The sequence below is a fragment of the Erpetoichthys calabaricus genome, chromosome 3, assembly GCF_900747795.2.
Source record: "Erpetoichthys calabaricus chromosome 3, fErpCal1.3, whole genome shotgun sequence".
NCBI classification, from domain to species: domain Eukaryota; kingdom Metazoa; phylum Chordata; class Cladistia; order Polypteriformes; family Polypteridae; genus Erpetoichthys; species Erpetoichthys calabaricus.
The window spans coordinates 221,251,285-221,267,119 of NC_041396.2; the positions used below are offsets into that span (position 1 = coordinate 221,251,285).

The window sequence follows — 15,835 nt, forward strand, 5'->3', positions numbered from 1 at the left end:
GGGGTGCCAGACTCCATCGAGGAAGAAAAATGAAAAACATTATTTGTACAAAATCTTAATTTATCTATCCATTCCTAAATAATTAAATGGGCAGGCCATTTCATATCAGTGCAATACGCTGCTTGTTAAAACGGATGACTTCCACTCTTTCGCGCACTTAGTGCTGCATGGGTATTATGAACTATCGTATCTGTTCAAGTTCTATTTAAATTTTATATATAAGTAAGTTTTATTTAGTCGACAGAATATATCTTTGGTAGGAATGTAAGTTAAATTTAGTCATCATTGCATAAATTTTTCTTCACCAGAAATTTAAAGACTAAATTCAACTTACATTCCTACCAAAGATATTTCTGTCGACTAAATAGAACCTATTTATATCCAAATAGAACTTGAAAAGATATATTTTTTCGAATCTGACCGCGCATTTTAGATCGACTTGACGCGCACTACATCGAGCCCGCGTGCTATTGTGCTCTCGTCTGCCTGCCTCAATAAGTCACCGTCACTTCGCTCTTACTTTTTTACCGTTCATTTAATCATGGCTAGTCGCGAAAAAAATAGAAAATGGAAGGAGGATTACGCTAGTCGTGAAAAAAATAGAAAATGGAAGGAGGATTACGCTAGTCGTGAAAAAAATAGAAAATGGAAGGAGGATTACACTGAGTATGGCTTTACCAAAACAATTATTGATGGAGTAGACAGACCGCAGTGTGTGCTTTGCAATGCCATATTTTCCAATTCCAACTTGAACCCATCAAAGCTTGGTGAACATTCCCTCAAGGGGGTGCGAAATCGGCCTCGCCCGTCACAGGGGGTGCGAGGGTAAAATGAATTGGAAAGCGCTGGTTTAATGTAATATACCCACCTATAAAATCTAAAACACCACAGATCTTATTATCTTTGGAAGCAGAAAAAGCATTTGACATGGCTTAATGGGACTATCTATTCAGTAAATTGCATTAATTTGGGTTTGGCCCAAATATATGTGTGTGGATCAAACTACTCTACTAGTCCAGAAGCTTCTGTTTGTATTTACATTATTTCAGACTACTTTAAACTAGAACATGGTACTCAACAAGGATGCCCCCTATCACCATTGCTTTTTGCAAATGCCATTGGTTATTCACTTTTAAAATGTATCAGGAATAATGGGGATTACCAGAGGAGGACTGGAGCAGAAAATATTGCTGTATGCAGATCATATGGTACTATATATATATCAGACCGACAAACTTCCACACCATCAGTCCTCAGAGCACTAGCAGAATTTCAAAAGATATCTGGACTCAAAATTAATTTGAATAAATGTGAGCTTTTTCCAGTGAACTTTCTAGCATTAGACTGGACACCCTCCCATTTAGTTTTGCAGATCAATTAAAATACCTAGGCGTAAAAAAGGGAGAAAATGCTGACATTGTTTCTATGAGATCTGTACAATATGATTAAATGAATTAACTGATTAACTGAAGTGAATGCGTCACTGGGAATGACTGCAAGCTAAGCTATGAGCAAAAAGAGGTCCAATTGATAGGAGTTATTTGTATGCTTCTCTCTTCTTCTTGAATACTACCAGTACTCTTATGTTTCTAATTAAGCAGTTCATATCAGACATATCACATTGTCACGAGGTAGAGGAAACACTACTGATAATACTGACCATGAATCTTCTTCTTCTTCTTTCGGCTGCTCCCGTTAGGGATTGCCGCAGCGGATCATCTTGTTCCATAGCTAATAAGCACAATTTCCAGGCTGTGTTTCTACTACATAAAGGTTTTTTTTTTTTTGCGTATTTACTTGGTAATCTGCATAGAAGAAAAATATTTCCAATGTACTATATGCATGAGCAAGGAGTTACCAGTTAATCTGAATCAACAGCATGTTCTGCTTACAGTTAATGAAATGATTTTGAATAGTGAATTGTTTGTTCATTTTACATTGTTTTACATGGTAAATTTACTTTTTTTTTTACTGGACCTTCTATTTGAGGAATTTTAAACATTTTGTTGTTTGTTTTCCCTTAAGGAGGCATTTTCAATGTATCTATTGAAATCTTTATAGCTATGCCACTCAAAAATCAGCTGCACTCCATATGCAGTATTCTGGAAACGGTACTGAAAGAAACTTTCTCAGTGAAACACCATGCCTGATGGGTCAGAGCATTATGGCCTTTAAATCTGCTACATTACTGTATATCCTTGGGCATATCATTTTAATTGAAGAGATGAGTAGCTGATAACATAGGCAGGGGTCAGCAAAGCTGGTCCTGGAGGGCTGTAGTATTTACAGGTTTTTGTTCCAACCTAGTAGTTATTGCTGTTGAAGCACTTATTGCTTAAGTACCATTTTTTGCTTCATTTTAACTGTCTTGCTTGTTAAGGTTCCCGATCCTTTATTGCTTAATTTAGTCATAAATAGCAGCATTCACAATTTCTAATTGCACCCAGGAGCAGACTGGGTCTTAAAACCGGCCTGGGCATCCTTCTACAAGTGAGGTGACAAGGTCAACCCACTCTGCTTATTATTCATTGTAATTTTCGTAAAATTTATGATGAGTACGCGGCTCGCTACTTGCTATGAGTCTATGATATGAATCCTATCTAAACTGTTGCCAATTATAACCAAGGTTATAATGAAAACCTCACATGATTAAAATGTTCCATTAACTTAACGATAAACTATAAATGTTCCATCCTAATATGAAAAATTCTTATCCTGTGCTTTATAACTTTATTTTATCATACTAATAATCGCAGCTGAAAAACACTATCGCTCACACTGACGACTAGAGAACAGTAAAAATGCATGGCGTCTTTGTGGACCTGGAGAAAGCATATTACAGGGTGCCTCGAGAGGAGCTGTGGTATTGTATGATGACATTGGGAGTGGCAGAGAAGTTTGTAAGAGTTGTACAGGATATGTACGAGGGAAGTGTGACAGTGGTGAGGTCTGCGGTAGGGGTGATGGATGCATTCAAGTTGGAGGTGGGATTACATCAGGGATCGGCTCTGAGCCCTTTCTTATTTGCAATGATGATGGACAGGTTGACAGACGAGATTAAACAGGAGTCCACGTGGACTATGATGTTTGCTGATGACATTGTGATCTGTAGCGATAGTAGGGAGCAGGTTGAGGAGACCCTGGAGAGGTGGAGATTTACTCTAGAGAGGAGAGGAATTAAGGTCAGTAGGAACAAGACAGAATACATGTGTGTAAATGAGAGGGAGGTCAGTGGAATGGTGAGGATGCAGGGAGTAGAGTTGGCGTAGGTGGATGAGTTTAAATACTTGGGATCAGCAGTCACCTTCCAGATGCAAAGGACTGTGCCACCCTTCCCTGAACACTCAGCAGTATCACTACCTCCGCTCTGTACAATATGATGGCTATGACTTGCGACTTTTGCCCACCTTCTTATCGAATTCCCCCAGCTATCAAAATCCATTTTTTTCATAACAGAAACCAAGCATGGCGTGGAACACTATATTTCTACTTCTAGTCCACGTTCATGCCCGTTAGCTGGCCCATGACAAGCTGGCTATTGCGAAGGCTGAATTTGCCGACATGGAACGGCTAGGGATTATGTGCTTATCAAATAGCCCATGGGCATTGCCCCTCCATATGGTGCTCAAAGCATGTGGAGGTTTCTGACCATGTGGGGATTACCGCCTCCTGAACAATCACACTGTCACAGACCACTATCCAATTTCATACATACAGGATTTCTTAGCATAACTCTCTGGGATAGTAATCTTTTCAAAGGTGGACCTGGTCCAAGGCTACAAAGTACCTGTGCACCCAGCAGACATCCTCAAAACAGCAGTCATCACCTCCTTCGGATTGTTTGAATTCCTACAAACACTATTCGGCCTTAAAAATGCTGTACAAAGATTCCAGAGGTTGATGGACTGTGTCCTCAGAGATTGTGACTTCCTTTTTGTCTACCTAGATGACATCTTGGTTGCCAGCTCCTCCAAAGTGGAGCACCTCACCCATCTTCGAACCTTGTTTGAGTGCCTTAGCCTGCATGGGTTGATTATCAATCCTGATAAGTGTCTACTTGGAGTGCCTGTTATAGAATTCTTGAGACATCTCATTTCAAAAAAGGGTGTGATTCCTTTGCCTTCCAAAGTCTCTGCTGTCACCGATTTTCCACAACCCCGCACTGTACGCACCCTTCAGGTATTCTTGGGCATGGTCAATTTCTACCATCGCTTCATTCCTTGGGCAGCACTCATTATGCAACCTTTATATGAGGCACTGCAGGGCCAGTTTGTAAAGTCCCCTGTCACATGGTCCAAAGACTTGGATGAGGCATTTACAAATATCAAATGTGGTTTAGCTGGCGTGGCCATGCTCGCACACCCGCTGCCTGGTGCCCCACCCGCTCTTACAACTGATGTGTCAGACCACGCAGTGGGGGTGGTGTTTGAACAGTGGGCTGATGATGCATGGAATCCATTGGCGTTTTTTGGCAAATATTTATGGCCCAATGAACGCAAGTATAGCAGTTTCGATTGGGAACTACTGAGTTTGTACTTGGCCATTTGACATTTCTGCTTCTTGCTTGAAGACCGGCCATTCATTGCATTTGTTGACCACAAACCACTTGTTCTCGCAATGACCAGGGTCGCTGAGCCATGGTCTGCCTGACAGCAATGACACCTGGTTTACATATTTAAGTTTACAACAGACATCCAGCATGTTGAGGGTAAGAACAATGTGGTGGCTGACTGCCTCTCTCAGCCAGCATTAGCAACCATACATATTGGAATTGACTTCTCCTGGCTGGAGGCTGACCAAGTTCTTCACTTGGCAGAAACTGGCCTACAGTTGTCAGATATTCAATTGGACGGCAGTGCTGCTAAGCTCCTGTGTGACACCAGCACAGGTTACCCCTGGCCAATTGTCCCCAGCAACTGGAGACAGCATATTTTTGACACCATACACAGCCTCTCACATCCAGGGTGAAGGGCATCCCAACGTTTGGTGGTGAGCAGATTTGTTTGGCAGGTCCTCAAGAAGATGTTCATAGCTGGGCAGCAGCTTGTGTTGCATGTCAGAAGGCTAAAATACATCGCCATGTTAAAGCCCCTCACTAACACCTTTCCCAGTGACTGTTCGGCATTTCGACCATATTCACGTGGACCTGGAAGGCCCCCTTCCTCCTTCTCACAGTTTTACACACCTGCTCACTGTGGTTGACAGGACCACCAGGTGGCCTGAAGCTGTCCCTTTGATGTCTACGACTGCAGAAGAAGTAGCGAGAGCTTTTATCAACACTTGGGTTGCATGGTTTGGCACGCCATCCCACATTACATCCGTGCAGTTCACTTCACAGCTCTGGGCTGCAATGGCATAAGACCTTGGGATGACCCTGCACCACACCACTGCCTACCACCCCCAAGCTGACTGCCTTTGTGAGCGATTTCACTGGTGGCTAAAGTCAGCTCACAAGGCCTCCCTTACCAATGACAGCTGAGTTGACCATCTACCATGGGTGCTGCTGGGGTTACATATGGCTCCAAAAGAGAATCCGCTGGTCTCGTCTGCTGAACTGGTGCTTGGTCAGCCGCTCCGTGTGGTGGGGGATTTTATCCCTCAGAGTTCTGTCCCCTGGACTGCATCCCAACACCAATCTCTGCTCCCGGACACAGCAGTCACCTTCCAGCTAGTACCTCCTGCCCGGCATGACTCTCCTCACTCCTGGTTCACATGCCACCTGCAATCAGCAAAGTTCGTGTTTGTCCAGCACGAGGCACATCGTGGCCCACTGAAACCACTGTATGATGGTTCTTTCCGAGTCCTGGAACGCGGAGACGAAACCTTTGTGCTTGACATCAGTGGCAAACAACAGACGGTCTCGGTGGATCACCTCAAGCCTGTGCACTTGGACTCCTCTAAGATTTCTGACTCTTTTCTGGCACCTGTCGGTGACCTGGCTCCTGCTTCCCCTAACACACCTGTACATACCAGGCATGCAGATGTCAGGTCCTCTTGATCTGGTCACAACCCTGCCTACCCGCACTTGAACAGGGGGCATAGTGGGCGCCCCAACAAAGATAACGTTGCCCGTACATGTGAATTCTGGGGGGGCCTATGTAGTAGGTGGAAGTACTGCACCTCTATGAAGACACAATTCACTCTTACTTAAGTGTGGGAGGAGGCAGAGTGATGAGTGAATTTGCAACAGTTATTATATAGTTTGAGCACGTTCAATAAAAAAGTGAATAGTTTTTGCCTGCATTGAGAAAATGTTTCCTGGCATGTTTTCTTCCCCTGCAGGGCGCTACACCCTCATGATTTTAACAACCCAGGCAGGGCCGGATTTATATGAAAAGAGGCCCTAGGCTATTCCACTTATGAGGCCCTTTCACCTTCCATTTTTAAGTTTGTAAATTACATGAGAGATAATAAAATTTTGCTAACAATTTGAATGTAGGCCCCTCTTGATCTTGAGGCCCTAGGCTGAAGTCTAGTTAGCCTATAGGAAAATCCGGCCCTGAACCCAGGACTTCACTAACTCCTATAATAAGGAAAATAATTTATAAGATGTTTTACATAAAAACTAGAATTTCTACCTATGGCTATGGCAGCGATGTGATTCTCAGACAAATAAGAGTGCTCCTTGTAAGAACAGGCCAACACACCCACAAATAAAATTTACAAGTAAATGACAGGGTAGGGTCTGATGTAAAATAAGGTTTTGAGAGACTAAATGAGAATGGGACTGTTTTAAAGGAAGATTTTAAAGCCAGCTTAAAGTATCGCATAAAATCAAACATTAATATATATTTTCTGTGCAGTTCATGCCTTCCGTACAGGTAGAAAAAGGTGGCGCTGTGCCTTCGTCTTCAGTTGACCCTTCACAATGGAGTTGTGTCCTCCGTTAGACCTCCGAGACTCGCTGAACTAACCGCAGCTGCCGCAACAATGAATAAACGAACTTTTACTGTATTACAGCGAGAGCTTTTAAAATGATAGTCGCGTTTGTAATTGAAGTGAAAAGCATCAATTATTATATTAAAAGCGTTGCAGAGAAATAAGATTTGAAAATGTGTTAATTTGCGTGCAGGGTTATTGTAATTAATATAAATATGTCTCTGGTGCTAAAAGTTTAAGTGGTAGTGCTGCTGCTTTGCAGTAACGAGACTGTGGAAGATTGTGGGTTCGCTTCCCGGTTCCTCCCTGTGTGGATAGCGCTATATAAATGTAATGAATTATTATTATTATTATTATTATTATTTGTATTTGCGCACAAGGATCATTCATTTACTAAATTTCAGCAGTTTTCAAATTGGAGTTGAGGTTTTTTAAAAAATCCTTTCCATTGTATAACAATACGGTCAGACATTTCATCCTAAATCGCACCAAAATTTGACGCAATAAAAAAAAAAAATTCAAGAACTTGATTTGAAACAATGAGCTTGAAGTGTGACACCTTTCTGTGTTAAGTCACTTGTCTTGGGTAATACGTCCCACTGATTGGCCGTTACTGTTTATATTTGTATATTTTGCCTATTTTTAAAATTTATGTAACAATGGGTCTTGCTCTATGATTAGTTTGTTGTGTTCTCACATTTCACCTGTTATGGACACACATAAGTAAATTTAAAAAATTATTCGTTATACCAGTAGTACTAGGGTGTTGTCAGGTGTTAGCCATTATGAATGTAGAGAAAAAGCCAAGGAAAATTACATCTTGCCTGAAGAAGGGACCTGAGTTGCCTCGAAAGCTTGCATATTGTAATCTTTTTAGTTAGCCAATAAAAGGTGTCATTTTGCTTGGCTTTTTTCATCATACCAGCTTATTTATGTTTCCTGTAGTTATGCGGCTGCAGTGACTGTGTAATTTATTTGTCTCAACATGTGAGAATGCCCTGTCCGGACTAGTTTACAACTTTGTTCCTGGTGCTGCCAAGATGCCCTTGAAGTGTTTTGGTGGATGCATATGTGGAATGTTGCCTCGAATTAACTAGCACCTTAGGGTAAAATATGCAAACTGAACCATGAGGATCACCACTACGTTACCTAAACCCAACCCTCTGTTTCTTTAGAGGACCTCCTCTCTCGCTTTCTAACAAAAACGACTAGAGGTGTCACCTCCTAACAGATCATTTCCTCCCTGCCATTACACACAACTCAGCTTCGGCGACATCAGCCTAACGATCACGCACTGTAAGTCCTACTCTTTTCTCTTAATTTTTCTTTAAATATTCCAATGTTCACTGACAACTTTTTGTCCCGGAATTATGTCGCATCAGCAGAAGTATTAAAATATGGGCTGTCTGGCGCTCTACCTCATGTAAAAATGGAGGCCAGTCTGAATTGTTTAATTGATTATTGTGCACTTGTCTATCGCTCGACATATTTCAGGCACTTCAAACATATCTATAATCTAATCCACAGTTTATAAAATTGAGTTATATGGCGAAGCCTTTCAAAAGTACTACTCCGGGCTGCATATGATCTGAATTTTATTTAAATACTTGCGACTTTTCAGTAATTGACTTATTCATATATGTATTCATATAGGACCGTTAACTAGCAAAATAAGAAATCACCCGCTGTCACTAGAAGGAGCCCCTGGTGCTCTAAAGAAGCTTAGAGGTGATGGATACCGCTGCCGCTGTTAATGAACAGTACGTGTTGCTTTTTGCAAAATCTTTCATTATTGAAATGAAAGGAATTACATAATGAATAAAGAACAAACATATATACTGAAACGAAAGCTGCAGGAGTCGCACTGAGATTTTGCCTTTAGTTGAACACGCTATCCTGAAACACTCTGTAGGAGGCATACAGGTCTCTCCCGGAGCGATCGCAAAATCCCCTGCTAAATCACATGCACTTCCGTCAAACGCCCACAGTTACATAATTTACAATCATGACATCCCTGCAGGTAATACTTAAAAACAAAACGCTCTATCTATCTATCTATCTATCTATCTATCTATCTATCTATCTATCTATCTATCTATCTATCTATCTATCTATCTATCTATATACAGGCTGAATATAAACTAGCTAGATACCAACAAGTTATTTGCTAAGTATTTATTACAGAGCAGTAAAGGACAATATATATGTATTGTCGGTAGGCTTTATGCTTGTATTACCTGTTGTGCTTTGTAAGTCTTATTAAGCCCACTTATTAAGTCATTGTGTAGGACAGTGACTATTCAATGGAACTATGCGCATCTAAAGTGTTACCCAAGGTATGTAAAAAAAATTAAATAATAATAATAAATAATAATAATACATTTTATTTATATAGCGCCTTTCCCATGCTCAAGGCACTTGCAGAATATAATAAAGAATGGCAGAATATACAGTATATAGCATTGTACAAACCAGATAAATAAATAAAGAAGATTAAGACAGTAAATTCTGAAAAAAAACAGACAACATAATTGATGGTCTCGCACACACACACAGGTTACGTTGGCATCTTGACAGAGAAGTAAACTGAGAGAAAGGTAATAAAGTCAAGTAGAGCTAAAAGCCTTCCTGAACAGATGAGTTTGAGTTGTTTTTTAAAAGAATTCATGGAGTCAGCTGACCTGATTAATTTCGTTAGGTCATTCCAGAGTCTGGGCGCTATACAGCTGAAGGCCCTGTCACCCATAGAGTGTAGATTAGTGAGGGACACAACAAGATTACCAGAATCAGAGGACCTTAGTGGGCGGGCAGGCACATAGTGATGGAGGAGGTCACTGATGTAGTTTGGTGCGAGGTTATTTAAAACTTTGTAGGTTATTAGTAGGATTTTATATTCGATTCTGTAGGACACAGGGAGCCAGTGAAGACGGAGCAGGATGGGTGTGATGTGCTCGCTGCTGCTGGTTCGAGTAAGGACTCTTGCAGCTGAGTTTTGAATAAGCTGGAGCTGTGATATAAGATTAGAAGGGGCACCTGCCAGTAGGGAATTACAATAATCGATGCGGGATGTGATAAAAGCATGGACAAGTTTCTCAGCATTAGAGAAGGAGAGGAAGGAGCGAACACGGGATATGTTACGGAGGTGAAAGTAAGAAAGTTTCTTAATGTGATTTATGTGGGCGGAATAAGTGAGGGAGGAATCAAAAATGACACCAAGGCTTTGTGTTGCACAGCAATAAGTGTCTAATGCATGGAGTATAGAAAGCTATTGAAACCCCAATTCTAAAGTAACAGAAGCATCATTTCTCAAACTAACTTAGTTATGTTCAGAGTTCTATAAGTGTGTGCATCTATCCTGGCAATATTAGGCACTGGACAGGCCACTAAATTCACTGCAGTTCTCAGTCACACATATACTTAATACTGAATTCAACTTGTAATCACTGTTCAACCTAATCAGCAAATTTTTAAGGAAGCCCAAAGGGAAAAGAGGAAAGAGGCCCAAGAAAGCCCACAAGGAAAACAGACAAACTCCACAAGAACAAAGAGCAACACTGGGTCTGTGAGTTCACAGCATCGTTGTTTATTCTTTATGGCACATACGTACACTCAGAGTCAATAGCTCTTAAGTGAAGTCCAGGGGGACCTACTGTGGCTGCAGGTTTTTATTCTAACCACTTTTACAATCAGAGATTTATTATTCCTATAATTTACTTCATTTATTAATAAACTGTTTCTTCTTTTATTCTGTATTGAGAAAAGCACAGTAGTCTGAGGCATACTGTACATTAATAATAATTTTAGAAATATTTGAATTTTTACAAAATTAGCAATCTTTTGTTATTTTCCTAATTATTTTATCTTTTCTGCTCTCTCGCTCATATCCTAATAATGACTATTAACAATAGCAGTACAGATAATCAGGCAAAGAACAATGAAGGCTGAAAGGCTGCAGCCCCATTAGCATCACACCCACTAACATGCTCATTCACAAACAATGGATTAAATAACCTGAACACCAGGAACATTCACAATGAAATTCAGGATGATGATGAAACTCTTAATTAGGAAAAATAATTACATGAAATCCTCCAAAAAAAAAAAAAAACCTTAGAAAGCCCAGTTTTGTCATTTCTGTATTGACACTGAAGCTTAAAAACAGAGAAATATCCGCTTACTTAAGGGAGGAAGAACAAATTGGTTGGGATGAAAAGCTGCTGTCACAGGATTCCCTTAGCTATACACCTTACCCTCAAAAGTTGAATCTCAGGCGCTTGAGAGTGCAGCCACTGGTTTGGAGGCAGGTGATGTGAAGTAACTGGTTAGAAAAAGGCAAGTTCTTACTGAATGTTTGCAGCTTGTAATTAACGGAAATAAAAAGACATACATATCTCACATAAATATCAATTGAAATCAGCAATCCACATGCAAAACAAATTGCTTAAATGAAACTACTTATAAGTTATGTTTTTATTTTAATTATGTATAAACATTAATTTCAGTCTAATGATGACGAAATTATTAAGTAGTTTCGGAAGAAATTATTGAATAGCCTACAGTTCTGCATTAATATAAGAGGTAATACCTGTTCTATTGAGTTTTCTGGGACAGCATCACAACACACTGGGCCTCGATGTACATTCACGCTTGCTCACTAAAGGAGAAATGCCATGCACTGAGCAGGAAGAAACGTGAATTAAAGTAGTCACCGTTCTAAAGCCGACATCTCTTACTTTTATTATATTCTTGGGTGAGTTTCCTTTGGTTACTCCTCCTTCCCTCCAAAATGCCAGTTATATGCAGGGTAGTTTAAATGGTCACTATAAATTGTCTCTGTGCTTATGATAGTGACCCCCGTGACCCTGTAGTTAGGATATAGCAGGTTGGATGATGGATGGATGGAATCTGTTTTTCTAAAAAATGCAAAATGATATCTTATTTAATTTTATAGCTTGTTAGTGTTTTCATTCTGTAATATCAAGTCATTTTTGTTTTGTAGATATTTTGCTTTCCTTGAATGTCAGTCAAATGAAGTAGATTAGAAATTCTCAGTCATTCCTTTTTTTCTCTTCTCTTTCATTCCAAATATTTTATTAATCCAGGTGGTTCATGATGAATACACACTGTTGTAAATAAAAAACAAGTTACTTGGAGAATTGATATTTTTCATATGTCGCTTAAATCATCTGAGATCAGATGCCTCATCTTGGATGAGTTAATGTTGGTGAAACTCATCCGGGATAAGTCGGTTTTTCAAACACAGCCGTGTATTAGATTAGTCTACCTGGATCTAATCATCCGAGATGATTACACGCCCGCGCTGATTGAAAAGCCCATATATATTGAGTCTAGAAAACATGATCAGCAAGTCTTTGATAGGCTACAACAAAATGACGAAAGAAGGGGCGCATTCTTTCACACAAGCGGAGCAAGACCTTTTACTGAAAGGAAATGAAGAATTTCAAGAGTTAATACACACAAGGGGTAACACTGTGAAAGCAGCCCAAACAAAGAAAAGACGGCTGGCAAAAAGTGGCCGACAAATTAAATGCTAAGTAGTGTGCATTGTGCTTACTGAATGCAGCGTTTCATTTCCTTTGTGTCAGATTAATTATTATTTAATATGTCATAATTCCAGATCAAACATGAGCACAAGGAGAACATGGGAACAGGTTAAAGTGAAGTATAAGAATATACTTCAAACTGGTAACTATTTGTATACTAGCAAAATACCCGCGCTTTGCAGCAGTGAAGTACTGCTTTAAAATTTTTATTAAGAAGAAAAGTAAACCTTTTTAAACTGAGGGAAAATATACCAATAATTATTTGTTAAGGATCTCTTTGTATACCACGTTGTCAGTTCAGCCCTCCAGTTGTAATATGACGAAGCTATGCGCTGAGCTTACTCTTGAGGGTGCAATGTATAGTTGGCCATGTGAAAAGCAATCTTGCCTCAAATCAATGCCAACCTTTTGTAGGGTCTGTCCCTGAGACTTATTAATTGTCATTGCGAAGCAGAGCCTTACTGGAAATTGGAGGTGTTTGAATTGAAATAGGTTTTATCGATAACTTAGCATCCAGCTTTTGAGAGTTTAAACATTCATAAACATCAAAGTGTCCACTACTCAAATCGTCACCTGTGATTCTAAGATGTTTAAGAGGCATTGGCGGTTGTCCAAAGGTGTAAAATATTTGGCCATTTCGGTACACTTGAAAGCGACAACCGAACAATTCAGCGGCAGCCATCAACTCACATGCAGAACCATAGGTGAAGGGCTTAAGCATTTCACTCTTATAGTGCACCTGTGTAGTTTCTCTCCTGTATCGTCATCAGTCCACACCTTGAACCTGTCCCAGTCATTCAATACATAAGACACAATGTTCCTCCGGATATCAAGAGTCAGCCTGATATGGCCGTGCAATATGTAACACAGAGAATGGAAAAGGCAGTCGCCATCTCCGGGCATGGAAACCACTCGGTAAGTGACAGTTCTTTGATCGATGGTGATCACCTCGGTAGACATGTTAATGGGGGTACGGTTGGAACGATAAAGGAAATGGGTACCTGAACAATGTAAACTAAGTCTAAAATACCTACACAATAACTATAGTCGTAATAAACGAACAATAAAACAGCGGAGAAGCCGTGGATTAAATAAAAAGGCTGCAGTTATCAGCAGGGAGACGTGAATACCGTGGCGAAGCAAGGAAGGGAATGAAGAGACCGGAGCGACGGACAGCCTTATATAGGCAGGCTGCCAACTTCATGGGAGGCGTGGGGATAGGGGACCCAACACTGCCTCACACGGTGACCGAGCTGCAGGCTAAGGACGTATATATGTACATAAGTAGGATTCAGTTAGCATTGGGAACCCGCGTACCAAATTTCTTGAAGATGGGCCCATAAGTAACAAAGACCATTGGAAAGTTCAATATGGCGGCCAACAGTGGCGTCATACCACCAAAATAAGTACGTACATCGGTTTCGGTTAGCGCAGGGAAGCCACCTACCAAATTTTGTGAAGATGGGGCCATAAATAAGAAAGTTTAACATGGCGGACGTTGTCGACCGTTATGACTGTTAAGCATAGAATTTCTAAATGAAATTACTTATTTCTGCTTAACTTTTGTAAGTAAGCTGTAAGAATGAGCCTGCCAAATTTCAGCCTTCTACCTACACGGGAAGTTGGAGAATTAGTGATCAGTGAGTCAGTGAGTGAGGGCTTTGCCTTTTATTAGTATAGATAACTATTTAAAGAATCGTTGACATAAAGAATCATATATAATATAAAAAAACATTAATTTTAAAGCTAATAAGAAGGCAGACAAGCAAAAAACAGGTGGAGGTCCACGCGTTCCAGACCTAACCCCTGCAGAAGAATTGGCTTTACAGCAAAATGCCCATCGCCCTGTTTCTGAGGGCATTCCACGGGGAAGCTCCTCCTCAGAACCAGTGACAGGATGCAGAAGTCACTTCATTTCAGGTAAAGGATGGTCATTGCATATATTTGTCCTCGATGTGTGCCATAGGTATTTTCCATATAGCCCTCTTTTTTTTTTTGGTTGGGTCAGTTGCAGGGAATGTCATATCCCTAGAACCTGTGTCTGACCAATGAGATATTGACAAAGGTCAAATATTTAATGAAGACACTGTGTCTGAATATTCATGAGGAGGAGAGGTACATTTTCCAAATAATGTTTGATCAAACTCCACTGTGATCAGTCCCATGTGCCCCAATCACATTTGGAAATCCTGGTAATGAGAATGTTAGGATGATTGTGAGATTCTTTATGGAACTGTGGGCATTTTTGCCTGTGTATTACCCACCTGCAATGGCTTGAAACGCCTCTGTTATTGTCTGCACACGCAGGTGTCCAGGAAACACTATGAAAACCCGAAAGAAATATTTCAGAGCCAAACAGATTTGACAAATTGCCTGGCAAACTGCACTTTTAGATAGATTTTCCACATCTCCTACAGTATATAAAAAAGTACCGCTTGCAAAAAACCTCAAAGCAATGCATACTGTCTGTGTGGTTGTGAGAGCCCGACTTCGCCTAGTTTGACTTCGAATATAAGGTGCTAATAAATCTTTGAGGTACAATATTCCCCCCTGGCTAAAGCGGTATCTTTTGAAAAGAATTTCTTCCGGGAGCAATAAAGGATCTTGCCGATCGCGCAAAACCCTCTCTATATGAAATTCTCTTCTTATAATTTGCGCACCGATATCAATTGGTCACTCATTCATGAACGGTGAAGCCATGACTGAATGAATTCCAATTACACTGATTAAGTGTGTGAGCTAATCCTTGTTTACATAGAACAAACCTGAGCAGGTTTGAGGATTTGGATGTGCTCAGGGCCATTGTTAATGTTTTTGGAGGCCCTAGGCAAAGGTACCTTTTTGGGCCTTGCTGTTTCTATCCGTATGAATGCATAATAATTATTTTATCCATATAAATGTGTAACAATTAGTGAGGTAAAGCTTATCATTTTATGATTATACTGTATATTATATATACCAGATTTGAGAGGAACATGTCAGGAACCTACTGACTAAAGCAAACGTAGCATGTAAATCAAACCTTTAATATAAAAATACCTTGCATACTTTCATTTTTGCAAAGCCTTTGATTAATAATAAATAATAAGTTGCATTAAGTGTGAATAATCGAGGGAGTCATTGACTTCGTGCTCAACTGATATTAATGCTAAGCCATTATAATCGATCTGATGTGCAGAAACCCTGGCAGGTGAGGAGCATGATCTGCCCTCCCATTGGGGCCCCACCCACTACCCCAGGACCCACCATCACTGTCGATGCTGCCTGTCATCACTGTTTCCTCTCTGCTCACATGTAACCATACTGATAATTCTCCCACTGAAAATTTGTACTTCTGAAATATGGACCTGTAAGTTGTATTTGGTTACGGATAAAAAAAAAGGCTGGGCGGG

The 15,835-nt window shown here is 40.3% G+C and overlaps 3 protein-coding genes across 3 annotated transcripts in view; 1 reads left to right on the top strand and 2 right to left on the bottom strand.

The window, feature by feature from the left end:
- The window catches only part of rwdd1 (RWD domain containing 1), a 506,701-nt gene that overhangs the window by 262,657 nt on the left and 228,209 nt on the right, over window positions 1-15,835 (bottom strand). The window lies entirely within an intron of this gene.
- LOC114648666 (amine sulfotransferase-like) overlaps window positions 1-15,835 on the bottom strand; it is an 84,184-nt gene that overhangs the window by 61,228 nt on the left and 7,121 nt on the right. The window lies entirely within an intron of this gene.
- The window catches only part of LOC114648668 (amine sulfotransferase-like), a 70,808-nt gene continuing 63,067 nt past the window's right edge, over window positions 8,095-15,835 (top strand). Inside the window, exon 1 of the mRNA XM_028797825.2 lies at window positions 8,095-8,175. The gene's annotated coding sequence lies outside the window, so the exon portion shown is untranslated. The remainder of the gene's footprint in view (window positions 8,176-15,835) is intronic.